The sequence below is a fragment of the Odontesthes bonariensis genome, chromosome 20 (assembly GCF_027942865.1).
Source record: "Odontesthes bonariensis isolate fOdoBon6 chromosome 20, fOdoBon6.hap1, whole genome shotgun sequence".
NCBI classification, from domain to species: Eukaryota; Metazoa; Chordata; class Actinopteri; order Atheriniformes; family Atherinopsidae; genus Odontesthes; species Odontesthes bonariensis.
This window is the reverse complement of record NC_134525.1, coordinates 11,443,245-11,467,724: the sequence shown is the minus strand read 5'-3', so window position 1 is coordinate 11,467,724 and position 24,480 is coordinate 11,443,245. Positions and strand designations below refer to the sequence as shown.

At 41.1% G+C, this 24,480-nt stretch overlaps 1 long non-coding RNA gene across 1 annotated transcript; it reads left to right on the top strand.

The window, feature by feature from the left end:
- The first annotated feature begins 15,965 nt into the window (after positions 1-15,965).
- LOC142370416 (uncharacterized) lies at positions 15,966-22,857 on the top strand. Its single transcript, XR_012767856.1, has 3 exons — positions 15,966-16,743; positions 19,729-19,814; positions 22,757-22,857. It is a non-coding gene; the product is annotated as an uncharacterized LOC142370416 (long non-coding RNA).
- Positions 22,858-24,480: the final 1,623 nt, after the last annotated feature.

Here is a 24,480-nt window from a genome sequence, read left to right as displayed (position 1 = left end):
TCATCCTGAATCTACTAAATGGTGAAAATGATATAACTCCATCCTGAAAGAAATCGCCCCATGCTGCTTTGTTTGATGTGTAGCCCAGCTCTAATGTTAGATCTACACAAGCATTTTTAACTTTTTATACTTAAAGTCTGTCATGGATCCACTTTATTTCCCCTTATGTAAAATTGAATTTGATGTGGAGTCAGATTTACAGATAACTGCCAGTTAACATCATAAGACAAACATACACATTGAAAATTTGGATCATTGTTTTACCTTTTCGCTTTTTCCAGAAGATCAACAGACCGACTGCTGCTGCTGCTGCAAACACTCCACCGATGATGCCTCCAACATTGACTGAATTCTAAAATAAAATGGGGTAAATGTTAAATTCAGACAGTTTTTATGTCTTAACAAAGCACCAAAGACAATGTGTGATATTAGACAGAAAACTTAAATGTTTTATTTATTTTCTTCTCAAATCTGACCATAGAATCAAGCTCCAGAGAACTGCAAAGATTACTTTAAAATGCAGAGAGGTCAGAGACATTTGTAACGCCGTGTTAGGCCATCACTTCGAGTTGGCAGAGCTCCACTTTTTTTCGCCCTCCCGGTAAAGCTCCAGTTTGCCTTTATTAGTCAGCTGAAGACGACACATCTTACATTCTGTAGACATGTTAGTGTCTGTGCTCCACATGGGTGTGTCATTATGGTTGTACATGACCAGGTTGCAGTCTGGCTGCATGCACAGACGGACCACATCTGATCCGTTAGTGTCTGTAGCCCACACAGGCTTCCAACCGTAGATAACAAAGTTGCCGTCATCCTGCAGGGAGAGATGAGGAGATTTTATTGTGTGATCAGTGTGCACGCCTTCTGCTCATATGGCACACATCCTGACAAATGTCTTGAGCACCTAAAACATATCCATCCATTGCTTGTTGTTCGACATCATGGAGTCCCCCTCACGCAGCTCATCATTTTTGGACAAGTAGTTCCTGCTCATTATTCTGAAACAGAAGAAATGTGTGATGTTGTGTCCATTTAAAAGAAAAATATATTCCAGTATAAATGATGATAGACCTTATGACATCAAGGTTATTTCCCCCCAGAGCCCATATATGGCTATGCCAAAACTGCCTTTCCCCGCCCACAGCTCTTTGGCCAGCTCATTGATCTGTACATGGATGTAAAAAATCTGTTTAGAGCTCCTGTATCAGAACTGCTAAAGAGCCAGTGGACAGATTTAGTGTTTTCTGGGACTGTGACGACAGAACCGAAGAGATTTGTGTAAAATATTTCACAGACGAATGTTTCCAGAACTTGGACCAACACCGAGCCCAATAAGGGAGAGCCCAGACACCCTGCGGAGGAAACTCATTTCGGCCGCTTGGATTCGCGATCTCATTCTCTCGGTCACTACCCACAGCTCGTGACCATAGACGATGTAGATTGACATAGATTGACCGGTAAATCGAGAGCTTCGCCTTTTGGCTCAGCTTCTTCACTACAACGGGCATCACAGCGGACACCGCACCGATCCGCCTGACATTTGACATTTTGTACTGGATGTTTGTTGATATTACTCCGCCACCGCTAAGAAAATAGTGCGAGCATGAACGAGCTGCCAAATAAAACACGACAGAAGCAACCTTTCGCAACGAAATTTGATATGGATTATCAGTGCACACCAGTAACCACTCCGGTGAGTTGATTATTTTGAAAACGGACGTTTAATTGTGCTTTTACGGACCTTTTTGGACATTACATGTACATGTCTTGCCATTCTGAAGCAGGTTGAGAAGAATCAAAATTAGGCAAATACCGGAGACAGCAGTAAACATCTAAAAAGCGGTGAGGGGGGTTCTAAAACATTGCAGACGACTCAGAAAAGAGGCTTAATGTTGAAAATACCGCAGTTCCCCTTTAACTTTAACAAGTACGAGTATATTAGAATATTATTTGTCCTATACCAGTATCGGTATTGGTGCATCCCTAATTAAAATAATTTAAATTAATTTAAAAACGAGCAACAGTCCAGATAAATTAAAAGATATTGTGCAGATTTCATGCAGAGATGCATGCATGAAAATAAATGTTTTTAACCTGGATTTAAAAATGTCTACATTTGGTGAAAGTTTAATCTCCACTGGCAGTTTGTTCCACTTGTTTGCAGCATAACAGCTAAATGCTGCTTCTCCGTGTTTAGTCTGGACTCTGGACTGGACCAGCTGACCTGAGTCCTTGGATCTAAGAGCTCTGCTGGCTTTATATTCTCTGAACAGATCACAGATTGTAAACCATCAGCAGGCTTTTAAAATCTATTCTGTGACTGACTGGAAGCCAGAGTAAAGATTTTAAAACTGCTGTGATGTGTTCAGATCTCTTAGTCCGGGTTAAAACTCCAGCAGCAGCGTTCTGGATGAGCTGCAGATGTTTAATGCTCTTTTTGGGAAGTCCAGTTAAAAGAGCGTTACAGTAATCGAGTCTACTGGAGTTTTACATGTCCAGTTAACACTATTGTGTTCACAATATCACCCTTACTGTCACAGCTGTAACAAATTGAGTATTCAGTTGGAAGTTTCAGATGTGTCTGCAGTGGTAGCAGAAATGATGTGTAAATGATGAGTAACTTTGTCTTAAGTTACTAAAAGCTGGCGGCAGCTTCGGCAGTGATGAGAAGCGCATTTTTCAGCCCACATCTCTAACTTCCAGAGACCCATGCCGTTGTGTTTTAGAGGGTACCACTATTATTCAGTTGCTTCTGCACTGGGACAATGAGCATACACATCCAGGTAAACCAGGAGAACCTTTAAAACCCTTTCAGATATTTTTTCTTTCTTTTTTAAATGTTTTTTTAATTATTATTACTATTATTATAACAAATATCCAGAAAAGAAGATGGCTGGTTTAAGGAGTTTTAAACAACATCCTCCTCAGTACTGTGAGTTTTTCCAGATAAATTCATTAGTCCGAGCCAGCCCTCTGGCAAAAAAACCTGAAATATTTCCACATGATGCAGCTGAAAGAGCTGTGATGTCATGTCATTGTTAAGGAAACCTGAAGAAAAACCTGTTAAATTACAGACTCTTGGATGATACAATTTAATTTGATGCACATTAGTAGAAAAAAAGCTTCTTCTGAGTTTTAAAGGCATTCTACCAACAGGATGATATCTACTGTAAACTGCCTCCCATGTTTGTTCTGTCATATCTGTGGAATGAGGCTATGAGTCAAAGAAAGACTAAATCAAATGTTATAGCTGATCATTTAGAATTCAGATTAGTAAAATATTCCTTATGTGTCTGACACAGACTGCAGAAAGCTTTGTCGGGTCTCCTTTTAAGAGCGTTGCATCAGAAGATGGTCGTTCTCTGAGGCAAAGTTATTGTTTGGTGTTTCATTCAGCAGAGGAGAGGGTAAGTGTAAAAACTGTTCATTTTTATTGATTCCAGCACCAAAGCAGCATGTAAAATGTAAATGCAAACATTTTTTTAAACATCATTTACGAATAATGTCTTTAAGGAACAACACTGTCCCACTGGTTGTCTTTCAGTCCCAACTGTCTGCGTCTTGTCTGGACTGTGTTAATTCTGCAGGTGTAGGTGAGCAGATCTTCTTCTCTGTGTGTCTGTGAGGAGCTTCACACACGGAGACGGCTTCATCTGTACGGCTCGATGTGGGATGCTTTTCATCGTTTCAGCTGGGGCCGATCCATAGTCCGGTGTCTGGGAGCAGATTTGGTGCTGGAGTGTGTTCAGGGGACGGCTGTGCTGCTGGAGCTTCCTGGGACTGGTCCATGTCCACTGTGAGGTGCTACAAGGAAGACAGAAAGAAAGTCCTGATTTAAACTTAAGCATAACTTTGTGATATTTTTGTCATCTTTTGTTTTTAAAATAGCAGCTTGTTTCTTTACTTTTTTCTATAATATCAGCTAATATCCTCTAACTGCAGTATATAATGGGCCTTTTAACTAATCACGACTTTGTGACACTAAAAAGGACCTACCCCAAGTCCTCCTTTATTTCTTTTTTTTTTTAACATCAGCTTCTCTCATCCGGCTGGGAGCTCCTCGTCGTCACGGAAACCCTGGGTGCATAACGGCAGTGTCGGGTCCACAGTCTTTCTCCTTCGGACCTGCGCTGGAGTCTTCTCTCATCCTTGATCACCTCGGTAAAACACAGCAGGAAAAGGAAGGAAAAACTGCACAAGTACTCAACATGTGTGAGCCAGCACACAGTGATTTCTGTAGATTTCATTCATTAGTCAGACGGAATCATGCACTCACCTGTTTTGCACAATATGTTACCTGCGGGAGCTCAGGGGTTCCAGTTTGTCCTCCGTTGGTGTCAGAGTTGTTGTTTCTTTGCCATCCGCAGGAAGCCACAGAGGCTCAGGCCAGCGTGACATGTGTTCACACAAAAGAGGAACATCAGAGGTGGACACTTTATTAATCCTGCGAGGGGAAATCCTTTAACTTCCCCTCGCAGGATTAATAAAGTACTTTGATTTGAATCAGGCCTGGATCAGAAGGAGGGACCCCCTCCTGAAACTTAGCCTGTGAAGACAGTTCCAGCTTCCTGTACTTATATGACTGTGACATGACACAGGTAGCAGTGAAGAGAATGCTTACTATTATATCTAGTTTGCAAATGAATTACAAAGCCGAGTCCTGCAGATAAACCGGTTTGTAACACTCCACAACACACTCGCTCACAGTGCTATCTTTGGCCTGAAAAAATTCCAAAGGTGAGTTCAGTGCGTCCCCCTCTTTCTCTCTGACATGCAGCAACCACTCAGTCAAAGCGAAAACTACCAGGTGACCACGACACCGTTACGTATTATGATGATTCCACCTTATAACAGAACACAAGTTTTATAAACCATACGTAATCTTTTACATCCCTCAGTATTTCCACTCGTCCCCTGACGCGTTGTCTGACTCTAACCCAACATCAACACCAGAGTTTGGGTGCCTTGCCCAAGGACACTTCAACCTCTGAACTTGAGGATGTGGGGATCAAACTACCAACTCTTTGATTAGTGGATGACCCGCTCTTTCTCCTGACACACTGCCCCCCCGTCTCTCACTCTCTCGCTAGCTGTCATTTATCTCTTTGAGGTCTCCCCCGACAAGTGAACGCAACATTTGATAACCGATCCACGGGTCAAATAAATCTAAAGCTATCAGTAAATGGTCAATATGTATCAGAAATTCTACATTTTTGAATAAATACACATTAGGTTAGCCCCTGAATAACAACCTACACATGATATTTCTTATTCCTGTGGTTTTTATACATTCCTGGACGTCTTCATTAGCTCAGACCAGTTATAGTTAAAGCTCACTTTGTTTGCCATGCCTGCCTTCTGTGCCCTGCATTTGAGTCCTCTTCCTACTACACACACGACATTCTCATAACATTTAGTATTACAGCATTACATCGGCCGGGTGCAAGACGCTACCACAGGCTGTGCCAGCCCTGCCCAATGTAAAACACCGCTCTAAAATATTGTCTTCCAAAATCTAGCGACCGGATAAAGAAAGACCCTGGTGCAATACGCTACCTAAGGCATTACCAGTCCAGCTAGACTCCAGTTACCTCCTAAAGTTTAAAAGAACAAAATCTAGCGACCGGATAAAGAAAGACCCTGGTGCAATACGCTACCTAAGGCATTACCAGTCCAGCTAGACTCCAGTTACCTCCTAAAGTTTAAAAGAACAAAATCTAGCGACCGGATAAAGAAAGACCCTGGTGCAATACGCTACCTAAGGCATTACCAGTCCAGCTAGACTCCAGTTACCTCCTAAAGTTTAAAAGAACAAAATCTAGCGACCGGATAAAGAAAGACCCTGGTGCAATAAGCTACCTAAGGCATTACCAGTCCAGCTAGACTCAAATGTTACCTACTAAAGTTTAAGAAAACAAAATTTAGTAAGCAGTAAAGAAAGGCGCTGGATGTCAACTTTAGTCTGAGTCGCTGCTGTCATCCCATCTGGCCCTCTTAACATCCCAGCCTAGACTCTGTGGGAAGCTGAGGCCAGAGGTTGAGGGAGGTGGCTTTGGAGAGAACTGCTCCTCTCCAAAGCTCTCCTCACAACTCTTCCTCGGCCTCTTGGCATCGGGCTGCGATTCTTGGCTTTCCTCCCTGCTCCTCTTTCTGGAGGTGCCAGGGCGAGAAGCGGAACAATCGGAGTCCTCCGCATCGCTTTCCTCAGGATCAGACCAATAAAATTTTCCCTCAGAGGACGAGTACACCGATTCCTCACTAGTGCAGATATCTGTATCCTCTACATCGCTTTCCTCTAGATCAAACCAAGCTTCTCCCTCAGAGTACAAGTACAGTGTGCCCTCACTGGTACAGCTATCTGTATCAGAGTCCTCTGCCTCATCAACATCATCAACATAATCCCAAACCTGATAATACTCGGCAAAATAATCGGTATAATAATCCAACCAAAAAGGGAAGACAGTGACGTCATCATCATCAGAAACTAAACCAATAACACCTCTCGCCAGCACAGTCTCATCATCATTATAAACTACACCAACAGGACCTCTCTGCACATTCTCATCATCTGAGGACACATGGCTAGCGATACTGTTACCGTCATCTTCATCCCTGATGCGGGGCAGCTCGGGGTATTCCTCAGCTGCAGGACGCTCTCCGATGTGGCCACGACCTGTGAGAAAGAAAGTTGAATTGCAAACATTTTAGTACTTCTCTTTAAAGGATGTGCTGACACACCACATGTAAATAGTGGTTTATCATAAGTGTGTGTGTGCGTATGTTTATGTGGTTGAAGCAGATTAAATTGAGAATTGCATCTTTCTAGGATATACGCTTAAAAAAACCAACCAACAACGCAGATTCTTAGGATTTGAAACGTTTTTCAAGCACAACCACGAAATATGGAGAACAGCGAAGAAAAAACCCCACACACATAAACAAGTACACCCGCCAGTGACCTTCACATTCTGACAGGCAACAACTCATGCAGGAAGCTCACATTAGACTCGACTTTGCAACCGGTTTGATACACACACACACACACACACACACACACACACACACACACACACAGCATGCACACACACACACAGCATGCACACACACACACAGCATACACACACACACACACACAGCATGCACACACACACACAGCATGCACACACACACACACACAGCATGCACACACACACACAGCATGCACACACACACACACAGCATGCACACACACACACACAGCACGCGCACACACACACACACACACACACACACACACAGATGAGAACGCCAGTACCAGACATGCAGCATGCACCATCACCTCAGAGTTAAAACACTTAAACTTGCCTTACCTTAGAAATAAAACTTATTTGGTTCAACACAAACAGAATACATAGTGCATAAGTATAGGGGACTTCATTTTGAACAGCCCAAAGCATTTTGTTTTTTTGGAGGGAAAAACAACATAACGCCCAGATGAAACAAGTTTTAAGGAAGTTAAAAAAAAAAAACACGGCAACCGGGTGAATGTACAAAATTATAATGACTTTCATCAGTACAAAAATGAGTAGAGGAGGCACAAAAAGCTGTTTGCTCACTTATAACAGATCCAATTATTGTGTATTTTGATAAAAACAGACACAAAGTGAAATTTAATTTATCACGTAAACTCAGCTGGTTGACGCCGGGACGTTCTGACGTCTGTTCAGAAAGCTTATTTTAATAGTTCCATAGTTTCCATAGTGACCAACAACAACAAAAAATGCATTCAGAGCATTTTATGAAAAAACTCTAAGTCGCCATTTTGTTTTCTAAAATTGTGAGACAAAATTGGACAAAACAGATGCTTTCGACCAAAAAATAACATTCTTTTTAAATCACTAAACCGCCATTAGGCTATAACATTCTTCACTTTTCCCGGGAATTCAAATAAACGCGGACCAACTTTATGCTACATCCAGAAACTTTACAGTGTAAACCAATGATGTTGCCAAACTCTGGGGAATTTACGACCTTTATGTCCCCAAAAGTGATGGCTCCTTTAAGTGCCATAACAGACAATATTCCTATTTTGGGGTAATTAGTTATTTCTAATGAAATAAATCATTGATATGAAGGAAAAACATTAATTTAATTTTACTCACCGGTTGGACGTGGCAGTCGTGCGACCAGGTCTTCCTCTCCCGGTGCTGGCATCATTTCAGGTTGAGGTTTTTCTTCTTCCTTCGGTGATTCACCAACTTTTTCAGCAATAAAAGGCCGAGCAGGTTTTTTACCAAAGCTTTGTGGATGTTCAGTCCAAGTTCAGGTAAAAAGGAAGGAAGTAAAGAACGCAGCGGCCTTCAATAGAGCATCGAACGCAATCCGTTCTGTTTCCATGACTTTTCCAGACGCAGGCACGCAAGTGTGCGTGAGACGGATTTTCATGATAACTTGCCAATTTATTTCCGCTTAAAAAGTGATATCGAAATCGTTCAGGAGATATTAACCTGCAGCAGCTGATGTGTCCACACATATAGAGACGCCATGACATGACAGGCCACATCATGTTGAGCCAAAGAACAGCCGATATAAAGCCACGGTATCATAATTATAAACCATAACCTGATAACAGCCGATATAAAGCCATGGTATCATAATTATAAACCATAACCTGATAACAGCCGATATAAAGCCATGGTATCATAATTATAAACCATAACCTGATAACAGCCGATATAAAGCCATGGTATCATAATTATAAACCATAACCTGATCAACTAACAGGCTCTCGATGTTGCAATGGTCTGAAAGCCTGACATCTGGCAGCAGACAGCGCACATCTCTCTGATATTCAGAGATACCAAAAATGGTCAGCTGTTCCAGGTTACCGTTAGTCTCATAATAATTTAGTTGAAACTAATAATTTAATATAGGACTAAAACATTATGAGTCTCAGAAAGTTTTCACATCTTTAAATAAAATGAAAATACTAATGTAATTAACGAACATGCACGGTACAACTGTTGAACAAACTTAATGTGTCACAAACCAAAGTGCGCAAAATAACGACCAACCATAAAATGACATAAACAAAGACCAAACTGATTGGTAATATTAAATTAACAAGCAGCTTTGTTGAATTTATGTTAAAAATAAAATTTCACTTCATTTCTTGAATAATTTAGATTATGTTATTTAAGCAAATTCATATGTGTGTTATAAGATGGGTTCATTTCATGATGTATTTAATTTTGCTTATCGGTGCTGTGGTGTTTTGGCCCGGAACCAATTAATGTTCATTACCTGTGTGCTGCCGCGGCAGATTAATTGAAACTATACTGCTAAGCGTGGCTCAAAACGTCAAGAACCTCTCTCACAGCAAGCGGCTAATGAGGTATTTTTCTGTGTGTGAACGATGCATTTGGTTTATGTTTATAATACGTGACATTGTTTCTTTGTTGGGAACCGTATTTGTATGTTTGTGCCGGCAGTTCTCACGGTGTGAATGGGAGAAGAAACAAATAAATGCCAGTAAGAACCACGATCCGTGTTTGTGTTGTAACGAGAGCTACAGTTTATTTGTGTATTTCTGAAATATCATTTAAATGTGACACAGCAGTATTTCCCTATAATAGATTTCTTCCTAATTACTCAAATAATATGATCAAAGAAAGCTTCAGTAATGACTGCAGTCATGTTGGCGTTTATAGAGAAAAACACATTTGCTGTCATTCTTTAATTTGGGTGATAGAAAACACCCAACAATGTCCTCTGAGGTATGATGGATGGTATCACCTGAAACTCTGCACCAATCAGACAGAACGAAGGAAACTTTCAGAGGTGAAACATCTTCATGAACTTGGACAGAATCCAAATTCTTAGGACAAAAACTTAGGACTGCCATGACCTTAATGACTGATCTTGTACAGCTTCTATCCAAAGAGACTTACATGATTTAACCTCTGTATTTTCAAATGTTGCAGAATGAAGACAAAACCTGAATTGTTGACCAACATTTGTTTTTAAAGATTTTTGTTGATTTTATTCTGTCTCAAGTTGTGGCTTATTCACAGTATCCCTCCTCAGCAGTTCAGTGCAGGTTATGTAAAGTCTGTCAGAGCAGAAGAAGATTAGAAACAATTAATGCTGTTTGATATTCTCGTGTTTGTGTTCGACACCGTTTAGTGGAGGGAAGAAAAACTGACTGCCACACAAAAGCATTTGAAATATCTTCATTAAGGATGATTCATGGGTGCAGCCTTCATATGAAGTAAAAGTAAACAACACCAGTTAGATCAGATTCTTTAGTCTGTCACATCTCCTTCTTACTTCCTGGTCTTTTATTGTATATTACAGCAGCAGCAAGCAGAAAACATCCCAAAGCAACAATGACTGAGATGAAGTGTGTCGTGTTTTTGGTGGTCCTGGCTTTTCCTTCGAGTCTTTCAAACGGAGGTGAGTCAAACGTTTACTGCACATTCAGCTTCGTCTTATTCCAGCGTCAATACAAAGTATGTTTGAAAAATAAGGAAGCAAATGTGTGTTAAACAAAAATGACGAAATCAAAACTGTATTCGGAGAGGAATGAATTTCATTTGAGCTCATCTCTGTCATTAAAACTGTAAAAGTCTGAGGAATGTCAACAAGTCTTTTTAAAAACTGAGCTTTCATTTCTAAATGTTTCAACATCTGCATCATAAATCAAACAGGGATTTACTGGATGTAAGTTTGTTTAGGATTCTGTTGCACTCATGTGGAATATTTGGACAAACTGTGCAAGTGTTAAATCTATATTTGGAGGCACAGCATGAATTTGTGTTCTTTTGATGGACACTCAGAAAAGTTTTAGTTACACCGACATGAAAACTCATTTCAAACACAACAAACTAATAAGTTAATAAATCTACATGATACACGTGAAGTCAAAAGTGAGAGCGTCTCCTGGTCAGAATCTCTTTATTCGCCAAATCTACAACGTACACAGGAATTTGACCTGGTGTAACAGCGCCACAGAGCATTAAATAAAAGTTAACATAGCAGAGACAAGTAAAAAAGAAAGAAAATAAAGAAATATATACAATTGAGGTGGGATATGTATAGAATGATATGACCGGAAATCAAATCTTGACTGAGTAGAAAAAGGAAGAATAAATCACTTCTTAAGATTAAAAAATGTCAGAACTGGAATCTCGTTTAACCTGTCTGGAAACATTCCTTCTCACTCACGTCATGAAAACAAGCCACAGAAAAGCGTCAGAAAACCAAGTCTTCAAACTCCTGACAACATTTCCTTGTTTGTGAAAAACAAAAAGCATTTTAATGTTCTCTGTGCTTATCAGAGTTAAATCAATTTTCTGTATTGGGCTTTTATAAGATGCATTTATGCATTTAGCTGCTGCAGCTTCATCCGTCTACACTTCAATAGTTTTTTCTGATGGTTTGATCCTGAGAGCAAAATAACAGGAGAAGCAGGGAGTTACTGTCGGATAGATCAAAATAAGGATGTAATATCTATATACATATAATATATATGTGTTTTTCTGAACTGTAATGATGTGTCTTTATTTGATGTTTCAGACACTGAGGTGTCCTGTGTTTTCAACGAGAGCTGCGTCTTACCGTGCAGCTTCCACGGTGCTGACGTCGTCATCCACTGGATTCAGATGAAAGAAGAACAACTTTATGTCCACTCTTTCTACAACAATCAGGACCAGCTGCAATCCCAGAGCCCGCTCTTCATAAAGAGAACGTCACTGTTTCAGGATGAGATCTCCAAAGGGAACGGCTCACTGCAGCTGACAGGGGTGAAGGTTCAGGATGAAGGCAGATATCAGTGTTACACCAGCACCGCAAATGGACACAAGTCCTCATTTGTTGCCTTCAAAGTAGAAGGTTGTAGATCTTTTATAGAAATGTTTTTACAGACACGTCTTTGTTGAGCTGTGTTGAATTTATGTTGCTGTTTCCTTTGGTGTTCTTGACGAGCTTTGTTTGTTTGCTTTGCAGCTTCAGTCAGTGAAGTCAGCATCGATCAGGTAGGAAACAGGATCACCTGCAGCTCTAACTGGATCTACCCCGAACCTGAGCTCACCTGGTCCACCAGCCCTCCATCCAACATGAAGCTCCAGGACACAGCCTCCGTCCAGCAGACTGAACAGCAGCTTTACAACATCAGCAGCTCTCTGATACTTTCAGACAGTGATACGGATCTGATCTACAGCTGCACCGTCAGCACCAGAACAAGCAGCAGGAGAGCTACTTTCAAGAAAAGGAGTAAGCAGCGGTGGATAGTAACTACGAGTTTAAATAGCATTTCGTGCAACTTTTGACTTTCATTCAACAGTACTTTAGACTAAAACACACAGTTTTCTGTACTTTAAGTCTGATTTATTAAACTAGTTATTTCGAAGCACAGCATCATACACGTCCACAAGGCAAACGTCTCAAGTGAGGGTTTGGTAGAATCTAAAACCAGAGTTAGGGTCAAACATCTGGAAGAAAACAATTCTAACACGAGCAAGCCACAATGAAACAACTGAGTATAAGATAAGGTCAAAGAATAACACAAGAAGTAAACAAGGAACAGTCACAAGGAACATGGACAATCTGGCAGAGACCACCAGAGAGCATGAACTGTATAACTGACTACAGTCAGCTGTGGATATGAGCGACAGAACAGTGGAGTAATCCGAAAACTACACGGCAGGTGTCAACCAAACACAGCCTTGGTGTATTTCCAGTTTAGTCTGCTGTCCAGATAAACTCCAAAGTGTTCATCAACCACCTCCACCTCTTCTCCTTGTGTTTGGTTTACTCCTGGTCCTCCTGAAATCCACAATAATCTCTTTTATTTCTGTTCATGTTGAGGATGAGTTGATTGTTTCCACACCGAGGCACAAAGTGAGCGACCAGTTTTAGAGGCATCCACCCGTATTCACCTCAAGAACCGTTTGCAAGAATCTCAGTTATCTGAAATATCGTTTTAACTGAAAATATCATTTAAAAAAAAGTATGCTGAGACACTTTTTCCGTTTCTGAAAATTCAGGCAACAAAGTGTGTAGTCCAAACCCCGTTGAGAAACAGAGGGGACGAGGTGGAGTGATTGCAGTTGTTTTGCTTGCAGCAGCAGCAGCACTGGCTGCCCTGGTATTGTACAACAGATCAGGTAAAAAACTTGTCTAAAATCTATGTTTATTCCCATTATAATGTTTCCTGTGTGTGTGTTAATGTCACTGTCGTCTTGGCTCATCAGAAGTCGACAAAAAACATCACAAACACAAATTAAAGCTAAAAACAGAAAGATTCTTGGGACCTTTACTTTGTTTCCTCACTCATTTAGTGATCATTGGATTTATAATGAATTAATTTATGTGATTGATTTCAACAATGACTTTGCGAAAAGATCATTTCATTGTGTGTCAGCCTGAATGGAGTGAAGCTCACTGAAATGAGAAGAGCCAAAGAAGCAACGAAGCCTGCTGTGATAACCTGAACTCGCTCCTTAAAACGATGTTGTTTTGAAGCTGTGCTTTTACATTTTAGGTCAACAGAACTCCACTACGTAACTTTCCACAACAGTTACAGCAAAACTCCAGTGAAGACACTGCACACTCCTGAGGTGAGGTAGCTTTAAATGATTGTGAGTTTGGATAGATTAACATGATATGGACAATAGATGAGAACAGAGCTGAAGATGAGTTAACCTCTGCACCATGGACTGAAGGAATACAAACCAACCGTGTTTATCTTGCAGTGTATTGGGATTAGAGATTTCAGTCAGGACAAAACAGACCAGTTTGAACCTTAAAGGATGAAAGAAACTAGAGTCCTCACACCAGAGTCATTCATAGAGTTATGAGCTGCAGGGTTCTGTGCTTGAACCGATTCTTTCATCTTATACGTGCTTGCACTGGGTAATATTAATGCACAGCATAGCATAGATATCCACTCTGTTTAGATTACACTCAGCAAATCTTATTCACAAAGCCAGATGGATCCAATCAGTTGGTTACAAACCAATTTCAGGAACATCTTGTCTCAGAGTTATAAAAATGATTGAGCTGAAAACCCTCCAGCTGATCCAAAATGCTGCAGCCAGAGTTCTGATGAGAACTAACAGGAGAGATCATATTTCTCCAGTTTTAGCTTCTCTTCATTGGCTCCCTGTTAAATTCAGAATAGAATTTAAGATTCTTCTCCTCACATTTAAAGCTCTTAATCACCGGGCTCCATCATATCTTAAAGATCTCATAGTTGGATATTTTCCTAAAAGAGCACTTTTGCTCTCACACTGCAGGTTCACTTGAGGTTCCCAGAGTTTCTAAAAGTAGAACGGGAGGCAGAGCCTTCAGTTATCAGGCCCCTCTCTGTGGAATAAGCTGCCAGTTTGGGAGGCAGAGCCTTCAGTTATCAGGCCCCTCTCTGTGGAACCAGCTGGCAGTTTGGGAGGCAGAGCCTTCAGTTATCAGGCCCCTCTCTGTGGAACCAGCTGGCAGTTTGGGAGGCAGAGCCTTCAGTTATCAGGCCCCTCTCTGTGGAACCAGCTGGCAGTTTGGGAGGCAGAGCCTTCCATAGTGGGAAACATCCCATAGTTAAGCTGCTATAGGCCCAGACTGCTGGGGGAGCTCCCATGATGCACCTCTCCTCCCTCTGCTCTCTGTACTCTCCATGTACATGTGACATTATTGCTGTCATTAACCTGTGTTTCCCTGGTCTGGTGTCATGGCGGTTGTTGTCCTCCTAACCCCCAGCTGGTCGAGGCAGATGGCCGCTCTTCCTGGTTCTGGTTCTGATGGAGGTTTCTTCTTGTTCAAAGGGAGTTTTTTTCTTGAGCACACTCAGGATGGGTGATTGGATCAGAGAACAGATTTAATGCAATCTGTTGTTTTCCTTACCAAGGCAGCTTCTTTTAAAACTGGCATCAGATGACTTTGTCTATTTTGGATTTGAAAGAAGTAGGTTTTATTGCTTAAACTGGACCGTGTCTTTCAGGTTTCTTGTGATGATAGTTGTTTTAATTTGGTGCGACTTAAATAAAACTGAAGGAAATAAAAAAGTAATCTTTTCTTTTATCACTGTCCCACTGTCAGTGGAATGAAGCTAAACTGATTATTAAAGTAGGTTGTTGGCCTACTTGTTGCTTTCTGCTTTTTTTATTTGAGGAGTCTGTATAAAGTTTATGTTCTTACTGTTATATTTTTTTAGATAGTTTATTTGCTGTTTATTTATTCATTTTATTCATTACATTATATGAATTGATGTTTGTAACATTAGTCCAGTTAATCTCTGTAATATGAAGGCATTAACATAAAAACAGAACATCTGTAGTTGCATTTTACGCTTCTTCTATTAATCTATTTAGATGAGTTTTTAAACACATACATCTTTTTCTTTCTCTCAGAACTTGACTGTGAATCATTTGATCATTTAAGATTTTAGTGGATAGCTGGAAGATTTCCAGAAATCCCGAAATAGTTTTTCTTTTTTTAGAAAATAAAGCAATTGGTCGTAAAGTGTTCTGTCTTCTGTGGCTTCTGTCCAGTAGGGGGCGCAGTGATACCAGCTGATCTTTTAAAGAAGCAACTATAACTTTCAGGAAGCAGTGATTGACAACAACAAACAGACAGAGCCCAACAGCCAGTAAACTGTCACTTTCCTTCTTTCAGGTCATTTTTAATGTCTCAGTCCTTTTTTGAAACCAGTTCCTCTGAATTCTGGACCCAAAAGCAGAATGAAAACTGGACGGTTTCAAGAGAAATCCTTTTCACAAGTGGCAGGTGAATAATGACAGAGAAGAATACTCCCAGACTTCTTTCTTATACCTCATTTATGCTTGTAGTTCTCTTGTCCTTGTGCGCAGTGTTTGACATCAAGAAAAGCTGGTTCTCACGGTGCTTTGGTATCATTTTGGCCTGCGATGAATATCATTTTATGAGTAAAATGTCATCAAGACAAACACTGACAAAACCAGTGTTTGAAATCTACTCCAGTACATCATATTTGGTGACAAAAATGATGCACTTTAATAAGCTCCTACGACATTTCGTCCACATACATGGACATCACGTTTTTGGTTATCAGCATAGTGTCCCTATTGTGGACATAATTTTTTTTCAAAAAAAGATCCTAACATTCCTTCATAATATCTGGTTATTACATTTATTGGTTCATCCTAAACCCAAAGTAACTAGAAGGAATCTAAAATGTAAGCCAAACCAAAGCCCAGAGCCAGATCTAAGAACAGGTTAAAGAACATGTATGAAATAGAACGAAAAGGCAAATATGTTCAGCTTAAAAGGTTGATCATTTAAACTGACCGATACTTAATATCAATCATCAAAGATCAAGTGATTTAAGGCTACTACACCAAATGTGATAATGGGCAAAAAAAGTGTGCCTGCAACCAGTGTGCTATTTTCAAAGAGTTTTTTTTTTTTTCAACCCCTTGTCCTGTCCAGCATTATGGCAGCAGAATTGTAATCTGAATACCGTTTATGCCAAACACATTTGCTATGCCAAGGGAAGCTTTATGAATGTAAAGCTACCCTTGATGCCCATCAACTCCTTATTTATTTATTTTTGTTACAATACTTAACATGTGACAGTACCAAACCGGACCGGGGGACAGAGAGAGAGGGAGAGCAAAGAAAAAGAACGGAACGGAGATCGGAAGAAACAACCAGCTGCTACATCTGTAAAAACAAAACAGAAGAGAATCCACGGCTTTTGTGGGGAATCCAGCCTTAGAGCCACCAGGAGCACCTGTAAGCAGACAAGCAGAGAACAAACACACAAACAAACAAACAAACAAACAAGAAAAAAAAACACAAGTAGTAGCAATCACATATAATACAACTGTGGATACAGATGACCTCAAACCACAGGACAGCACAACAACTGCTTAGTGAGTATGCTACTGGGCTAATGAATGTGTGTGTGTGTGTGTGTGTGTGTGTGTGTGTGTGTGTGTGTGTGTGAACATGCAATACACATGGCACAGGTCCCAAATGATGATTCAACGATTTAATATAAAAGAGCAAACAGTCGATTCATTTTTTTTAAGCACTTTATTTATAGACCTCAAACGGTCAATTTAAAATAAAAATTAAAAAAAACGAGTCTGGAAAAGACAACATTAAGCAATAATAGATAAAACATCACAGTAAACTTCATGAATCATTACATTCATATTCCGACTTCAACATCTTGAAATGGTAAATACTTCAGTTTTAAAATCCTTCAGATTAACAAAGCTGTGCTAGAAATGTCTATTAATCTGATATAAGAAATCACATTTACTTATAGCAGCAGGATAGCTTCATATACGGTTTGTAAACACTTCTTTGGTCTGCAGTTGGTTCGGGTCAATGACCTGAGGTGGAACCAATTGAAAAACATTCCAGTTAAGCTCAATTAATTGCACTTGTAAAATTTAAGAGAGCCTAATCTTTACTTTACATTATCATTTGAACGGAAGAAAATCTTCTAACATCAGCATCTCCTACAGTTGTTCAGTCTAAAAACAGATGCATTGACTAATATTGAACACCAGGGGGCATCTGTGAGCTTTTCAATTTGTTATTTTCTTTATAACTTATATTACAAAAAAAAACGTTCTTTGCTAATAAAAAAACTAAGAAAAATCAATAAAAAAGAAAATACTTCATGAATATGATGTTCATAATTATATTACAATCATACTGCACTGTCAGCTTCACTAAACTGCAACGGAGAGGACGGAGAGGACATCTGGTTGTCATCTGATGAGACACGGCAGAAGTCAGAAATCAGTCCTTCATCAGCACCTTGGACCTCCATGCGTCTGTTAACAAAAACATACAAAATTTCCACATTACAAGATAGAATAATGTCAGTTTGTTCATGTTTTCATGAGCTCTACTTTCAGTCAGCCTGACATATTTCAGCTGAGATTGACTTTGCAACTGGGACTTTAATCAGGGCTAGATTTCAACAGAGAGGAAAATATTGATTCAAGAATTGAAATAGAAAAGGATAGAGCGAGACACAAATTATATGCTAAAATGAATATTTAATTTACTGCCGCATTGCCGGCAGTAAGTCGGACATGTTTCCTGTGAGGGTTGGACTCCGTCAGGGCTGCCCTTTGTCACCGATTCTGTTCATAATTTTTATGGACAGAATTTCTAGGCGCAGCCAGGGCGCTGAGGGGGTCCGGTTTGGCGACCTCAGAATCGGGTCTCTGCTCTTTGCGGACGATGTGGTTCTGTTGGCGTCCTCAGGCCGTGACCTTCAGCTCTCACTGGAGCGGTTCGCAGCCGAGTGTGAAGCGGCTGGGATGAGAATCAGCGCCTCCAAATCCGAGACCATGGTCCTCGGCCGGAAAAGGGTGGAATGCCCTCTCCGGGTCGGGAATGAGATCCTTCCCCAAGTGGAGGAGTTCAAGTATCTCGGGGTCTTGTTCACGAGTGAGGGACGAATGGAGCAGGAGATTGACAGACGGATCGGTGCGGCGTCTGCAGTGATGCGGGCTCTGCACCGGCCCGTCGTGGTGAAGAAGGAGCTGAGCCAGAAGGCGAAGCTCTCGATTTACCGGTCAATCTATGTTCCTACCCTCACCTATGGTCACGAGCTGTGGGTAGTGACCGAAAGAACGAGATCGCGAATACAAGCGGCCGAAATGATTTTCCTCCGCAGGGTGTCTGGGCTCTCCCTTAGAGATAGGGTGAGAAGCTCGGTCATTCGGGAGGGGCTCAGAGTAGAACCGCTGCTCCTCCGCATCGAGAGGAGTCAGATGAGGTTGCTCGGGCATCTGGTGAGAATGCCTCCTGGACGCCTCCCCGGTGAGGTGTTCCGGGCCCGTCCCACTGGGAGGAGGCCCCGGGGAAGACCCAGGACACGTTGGAGAGACTATGTCTCTCGGCTGGCCTGGGAACGCCTCGGGGTCCCCCCAGAAGAGCTGGAGGAAGTGGCCGGGGACAGGGACGTCTGGGTCTCTCTGCTCAAGCTGCTGCCCCCGCGACCCGATCCCCGGACCAGCGGAAGATGATGGATGGATGGATATTTAAAAGCATCTAAAAAACTAAATAAAATTAATTACATGTTACTAATTTCTTCATTGTTTGACCTTCGGTTGTTGTCTTGTTGACCTGAATCCAAAAGACAATATCATCAACACAATCAACAAACAAACGTCAACACAGGATGTTATTTTATTATTGTTATGATCAGTAAGGCTGCAACCACAGCAACAATGATGGCTCTAACTTTGTGAAGGAACAGACAATTGAAGGTTCTCTGGAAACCCAAAGATTATCTATTTATTTATCTATTATTTCATTCAATTATTAATTAATTTACTGACAAGTGACATATTTCAGAGGTTCAAACTTGTTACCTTCCCTCATCCTCAGAAAGATGTAATTTCTTACAGAGACTATGTTCCAACATTATCTGAGCTCATCAGATTCTTGTTAAAGTGTTTTCTGATCATCCTGAATCTACTAAATGGTGAAAATGATATAACTCCATCCTGGAAGAAATCGCCCCATGCTGCTTTGTTTGGTGTGTAGCCCAGCTCTAATGTTAGATCTACACAAGCATTTTTAACTTTTTGTACTTAAAGTCTGTCATGGATCCACTTTATTTCCCCTTATGTAAAATTGAATTTGATGTGGAGTCAGATTTACAGATAACTGCCAGTTAACATCATAAGACAAACATACACATTGAAAATTTGGATCATTGTTTTACCTTTTCGCTTTTTCCAGAAGATCAACAGACCGACTGCTGCTGCTGCTGCAAACACTCCACCGATGATGCCTCCAACATTGACTGAATTCTAAAATAAAATGGGGTAAATGTTAAATTCAGACAGTTTTTATGTCTTAACAAAGCACCAAAGACAATGTGTGATATTAGACAGAAAACTTAAATGTTTTATTTATTTTCTTCTCAAATCTGACCATAGAATCAAGCTCCAGAGAACTGCAAAGATTACTTTAAAATGCAGAGAGGTCAGAGACATTTGTAACGCCGTGTTAGGCCATCACTTCAAGTTGGCAGAGCTCCACTTTTTTTCGCCCTCCCGGTAAAGCTCCAGTTTGCCTTTATTAGTCAGCTGAAGACGACACATCTTACATTCTGTAGACATGTTAGTGTCTGTGCTCCACATGGGTGTGTCATTATGGTTGTACATGACCAGGTTGCAGTCTGGCTGCATGCACAGACGGACCACATCTGATCCGTTAGTGTCTGTAGCCCACACAGGATTCCAACCGTAGATAACAAAGTTGCCGTCATCCTGCAGGGAGAGATGAGGAGATTTTATTGTGTGATCAGTGTGCACGCCTTCTGCTCATATGGCACACATCCTGACAAATGTCTTGAGCACCTAAAACATATCCATCCATTGCTTGTTGTTCGACATCATGGAGTCCCCCTCACGCAGCTCATCATTTTTGGACAAGTAGTTCCTGCTAATTATTCTGAAACAGAAGAAATGTGTGATGTTGTGTCCATTTAAAAGAAAAATATATTCCAGTATAAATGATGATAGACCTTATGACATCAAGGTTATTTCCCCCCAGAGCCCATATATGGCTATGCCAAAACTGCCTTTCCCCGCCCACAGCTCTTTGGCCAGCTCATTGATCTGTACATGGATGTAAAAAATCTGTTTAGAGCTCCTGCATCAGAACTGCTAAAGAGCCAGTGGACAGATTTAGTGTTTTCTGGGACTGTGACGACAGAACCAAAGAGATTTGTGTATGTGTGTGCCAAATATTTCACAGACGAATGTTTCCAGAACTTGGGCCAACACCGAGCCCAATAAGGGAGAGCCCAGACACCCTGCGGAGGAAACTCATTTCGGCCGCTTGGATTCGCGATCTCATTCTCTCGGTCACTACCCACAGCTCGTGACCATAGACGATGTAGATTGACATAGATTGACCGGTAAATCGAGAGCTTCGCCTTCTGGCTCAGCTTCTTCACTACGACGGGCATCACAGCGGACGCCGCACCGATCCACCTGACATTTGACATTTTGTACTGGATGTTTGTTGATATTACTCCGCCACCGCTAAGAAAATAGTGCGAGCATGAACGAGCTGCCAAATAAAACACAACAGAAGCAACTTTTCGCAACGAAATTTGATATGGATTACCAGTGCACACCAGTAACCACTCCGGTGAGTTGATTATTTTGAAAACGGACATTTAATTGTGCTTTTACGGACCTTTTTGGACATTACATGTACATGTCTTGCCATTCTGAAGCAGGTTGAGAAGAATCAAAATTAGGCAAATACTGGAGACAGCAGTAAACATCTAAAAAGCGGTGAGGGGGGTTCTAAAACATTGCAGATGACTAAGAAAAGAGGCTTAATGTTGAAAATACCGCAGTTCCCCTTTAACTTTAACAAGTACGAGTACATTAGAATATTATTTGTCCGATACCAGTATCGGTGCATCCCTAATTAAAATAATTTAAATTAATTTAAAAACGAGCAACAGTCCAGATAAATTAAAAGATATTGTGCAGATTTCATGCATAGATGCATGCATGAAAATAAATGTTTTTAACCTGGATTTAAAAAAGTCTACACTTGGTGAAAGTTTAATCTCCACTGGCAGTTTGTTCCACTTGTTTGCAGCATAACAGCTAAATGCTGCTTCTCCGTGTTTAGTCTGGACTCTGGACTGGACCAGCTGAACTGAGTCCTTGGATCTAAGAGCTCTGCTGGCTTTATATTCTCTGAACAGATCACAGATTGTAAACCATCAGCAGGCTTTTAAAATCTATTCTGTGACTGACTGGAAGCCAGAGTAAAGTTTTAAAACTGCTGTGATGTCTTCAGATCTCTTAGTCCAGGTTAAAACTCCAGCAGCAGCGTTCTGGATGAGCTGCAGATGTTTAATGGTCTTTTTGGGAAGTCCAGTTAAAAGAGCGTTACAGTAATCGAGTCTACTGGAGTTTTACATGTCCAGTTAACACTGTTGTGTTCACAATATCACCCTTACTGTCACAGCTGTAACAAATTGAGTATTCAGTTGGAAGTTTCAGATGTGTCTGCAGTGGTAGCAGAAATGATGTGTAAATGATGAGTAACTTTGTCTTAAGTTACTAAAAGCTTGCGGCAGCTTCGGCAGTGATGAGAAGCGCATTTTTCAGCCCATATCTCTAACTTCCAGAGACCCATGCCGTTGTGTTTTAGAGGGTACCACTATTATTCAGTTGCTTCTGCACTGGGACAATGAGCATACACATCCAGGTAAACCAGGAGGACCTTTAAAACCCTTTCAGATATTTTTTCTTTCTTTTTTAAATGTTTTTTTTGTTTTTCATTATTACTATTATTATAACAAATGTCCAGAAAAGAAGATGGCTGGTTTAAGGAGTTTTAAACAACATCCTCCTCAGTACTGTGAGTTTTTCCAGATAAATTCATTAGTCCGAGCCAGCCCTCTGGCAAAAAAACCTGAAATATTTCCACATGATGCAGCTGAAAGAGCTGTGATGTCATGTCATTGTTAAGGAAACCTGAAGAAAAACCTGTTAACTTACAGACTCTTGGATGATACAATTTAATTTGATGCACATTAGTAGAAAAAAAGCTTCTTCTGAGTTTTAAAGGCATTCTACCAACAGGATGATATCTACTGTAAACTGCCTCCCATGTTTGTTCTGTCATATCTGTGGAATGAGGCTATGAGTCAAAGAAAGACTAAATCAAATGTTATAGCTGATCATTTAGAATTCAGATGAGTAAAATATTCCTTATGTGTCTAACACAGACTGCAGAAAGCTTTGTCGGGTCTCCTTTTAAGAGCGTTGCATTAGAAGATGGTCGTTCTCTGAGGCAAAGTTATTGTTTGGTGTTTCATTCAGCAGAGGAGAGGGTAAGTGTAAAAACTGTTCATTTTTATTGATTCCAGCACCAAAGCAGCATGTAAAATGTAAATGCAAACATTTTTTTAAACACATCCTTTACGAATAATGTCTTTCAGGAACAACACTGTCCCACTGGTTGTCTTTCAGTCCCAACTGTCTGCCTCTTGTCTGGACTGTGTTAATTCTGCAGGTGTAGGTGAGCAGATCTTCTTCTCTGTGTGTCTGTGAGGAGCTTCACACACGGAGACGGCTTCATCTGTACGGCTCGGTGTGGGATGCTTTTCATCGTTTCAGCTGGGGCCGATCCATAGTCCGGTGTCTGGGAGCAGATTTGGTGCTGGAGTGTGTTCAGGGGACGGCTGTGCTGCTGGAGCTTCCTGGGACTGGTCCATGTCCACTGTGAGGTGCTACAAGGAAGACAGAAAGAAAGTCCTGATTTAAGCTTAAGCATAACTTTGTGATATTTTTGTCATCTTTTGTTTTTAAAATAGCAGCTTGTTTCTTTACTTTTTTCTATAATATCAGCTAATATCCTCTAACTGCAGTATATAATGGGCCTTTTAACTAATCACGACTTTGTGACACTAAAAAGGACCTACCCCAAGTCCTCCTTTATTTCTTTTTTTTTTTAACATCAGCTTCTCTCATCCGGCTGGGAGCTCCTCGTCGTCACGGAAACCCTGGGTGCATAACGGCAGTGTCGGGTCCACAGTCTTTCTCCTTCGGACCTGCGCTGGAGTCTTCTCTCATCCATGATCACCTCGGTACAACACAGCAGGAAAAGGAAGGAAAAACTGCACAAGCACTCAACATGTGTGAGCCAGCACACAGTGATTTCTGTAGATTTCATTCATTAGTCAGACGGAATCATGCACTCACCTGTTTTGCACAATATGTTACCTACGGTAGCTCAGGTGTTCCAGTTTGTCCTCCGTTGGTGTCAGAGTTGTTGTTTCTTTGCCATCAGCAGGAAGCCACAGAGGCTCAGGCCAGCGTGACATGTGTTCACACAAAAGAGGAACATCAGAGGTGGACACTTTATTAATCCTGCGAGGGGAAATCCTTTAACTCAGACCAGTTATAGTTAAAGCTCACTTTGTTTGCCATGCCTGCCTTCTGTGCCCTGCATTTGAGTCCTCTTCCTACTACACACACGACATTCTCATAACATTTAGTATTACAGCATTACATTGGCCTGGTGCAAGACGCTACCACAGGCTGTGCCAGCCCTGCCCAATGTAAAACACCGCTCTAAAATATTGTCTTCCAAAATCTAGCGACCGGATAAAGAAAGACCCTGGTGCAAGACGCTACCTAAGGCATTACCAGTCCAGCTAGACTCCAGTTACCTCCTAAAGTTTAAAAGAACAAAATCTAGCGACCGGATAAAGAAAGACCCTGGTGCAATACGCTACCTAAGGCATTACCAGTCCAGCTAGACTCCAGTTACCTCCTAAAGTTTAAAAGAACAAAATTTAGCAAGCAGAAAAGAAAGGCTCTGGATGACAACTTTAGTCTGAGTCGCTGCTGTCATCCCATCTGGCCCTCTTAACATCCCAGCCTAGACTCTGTGGGAAGCTGAGGCCAGAGGTTGAGGGAGGTGGCTTTGGAGAGAACTGCTCCTCTC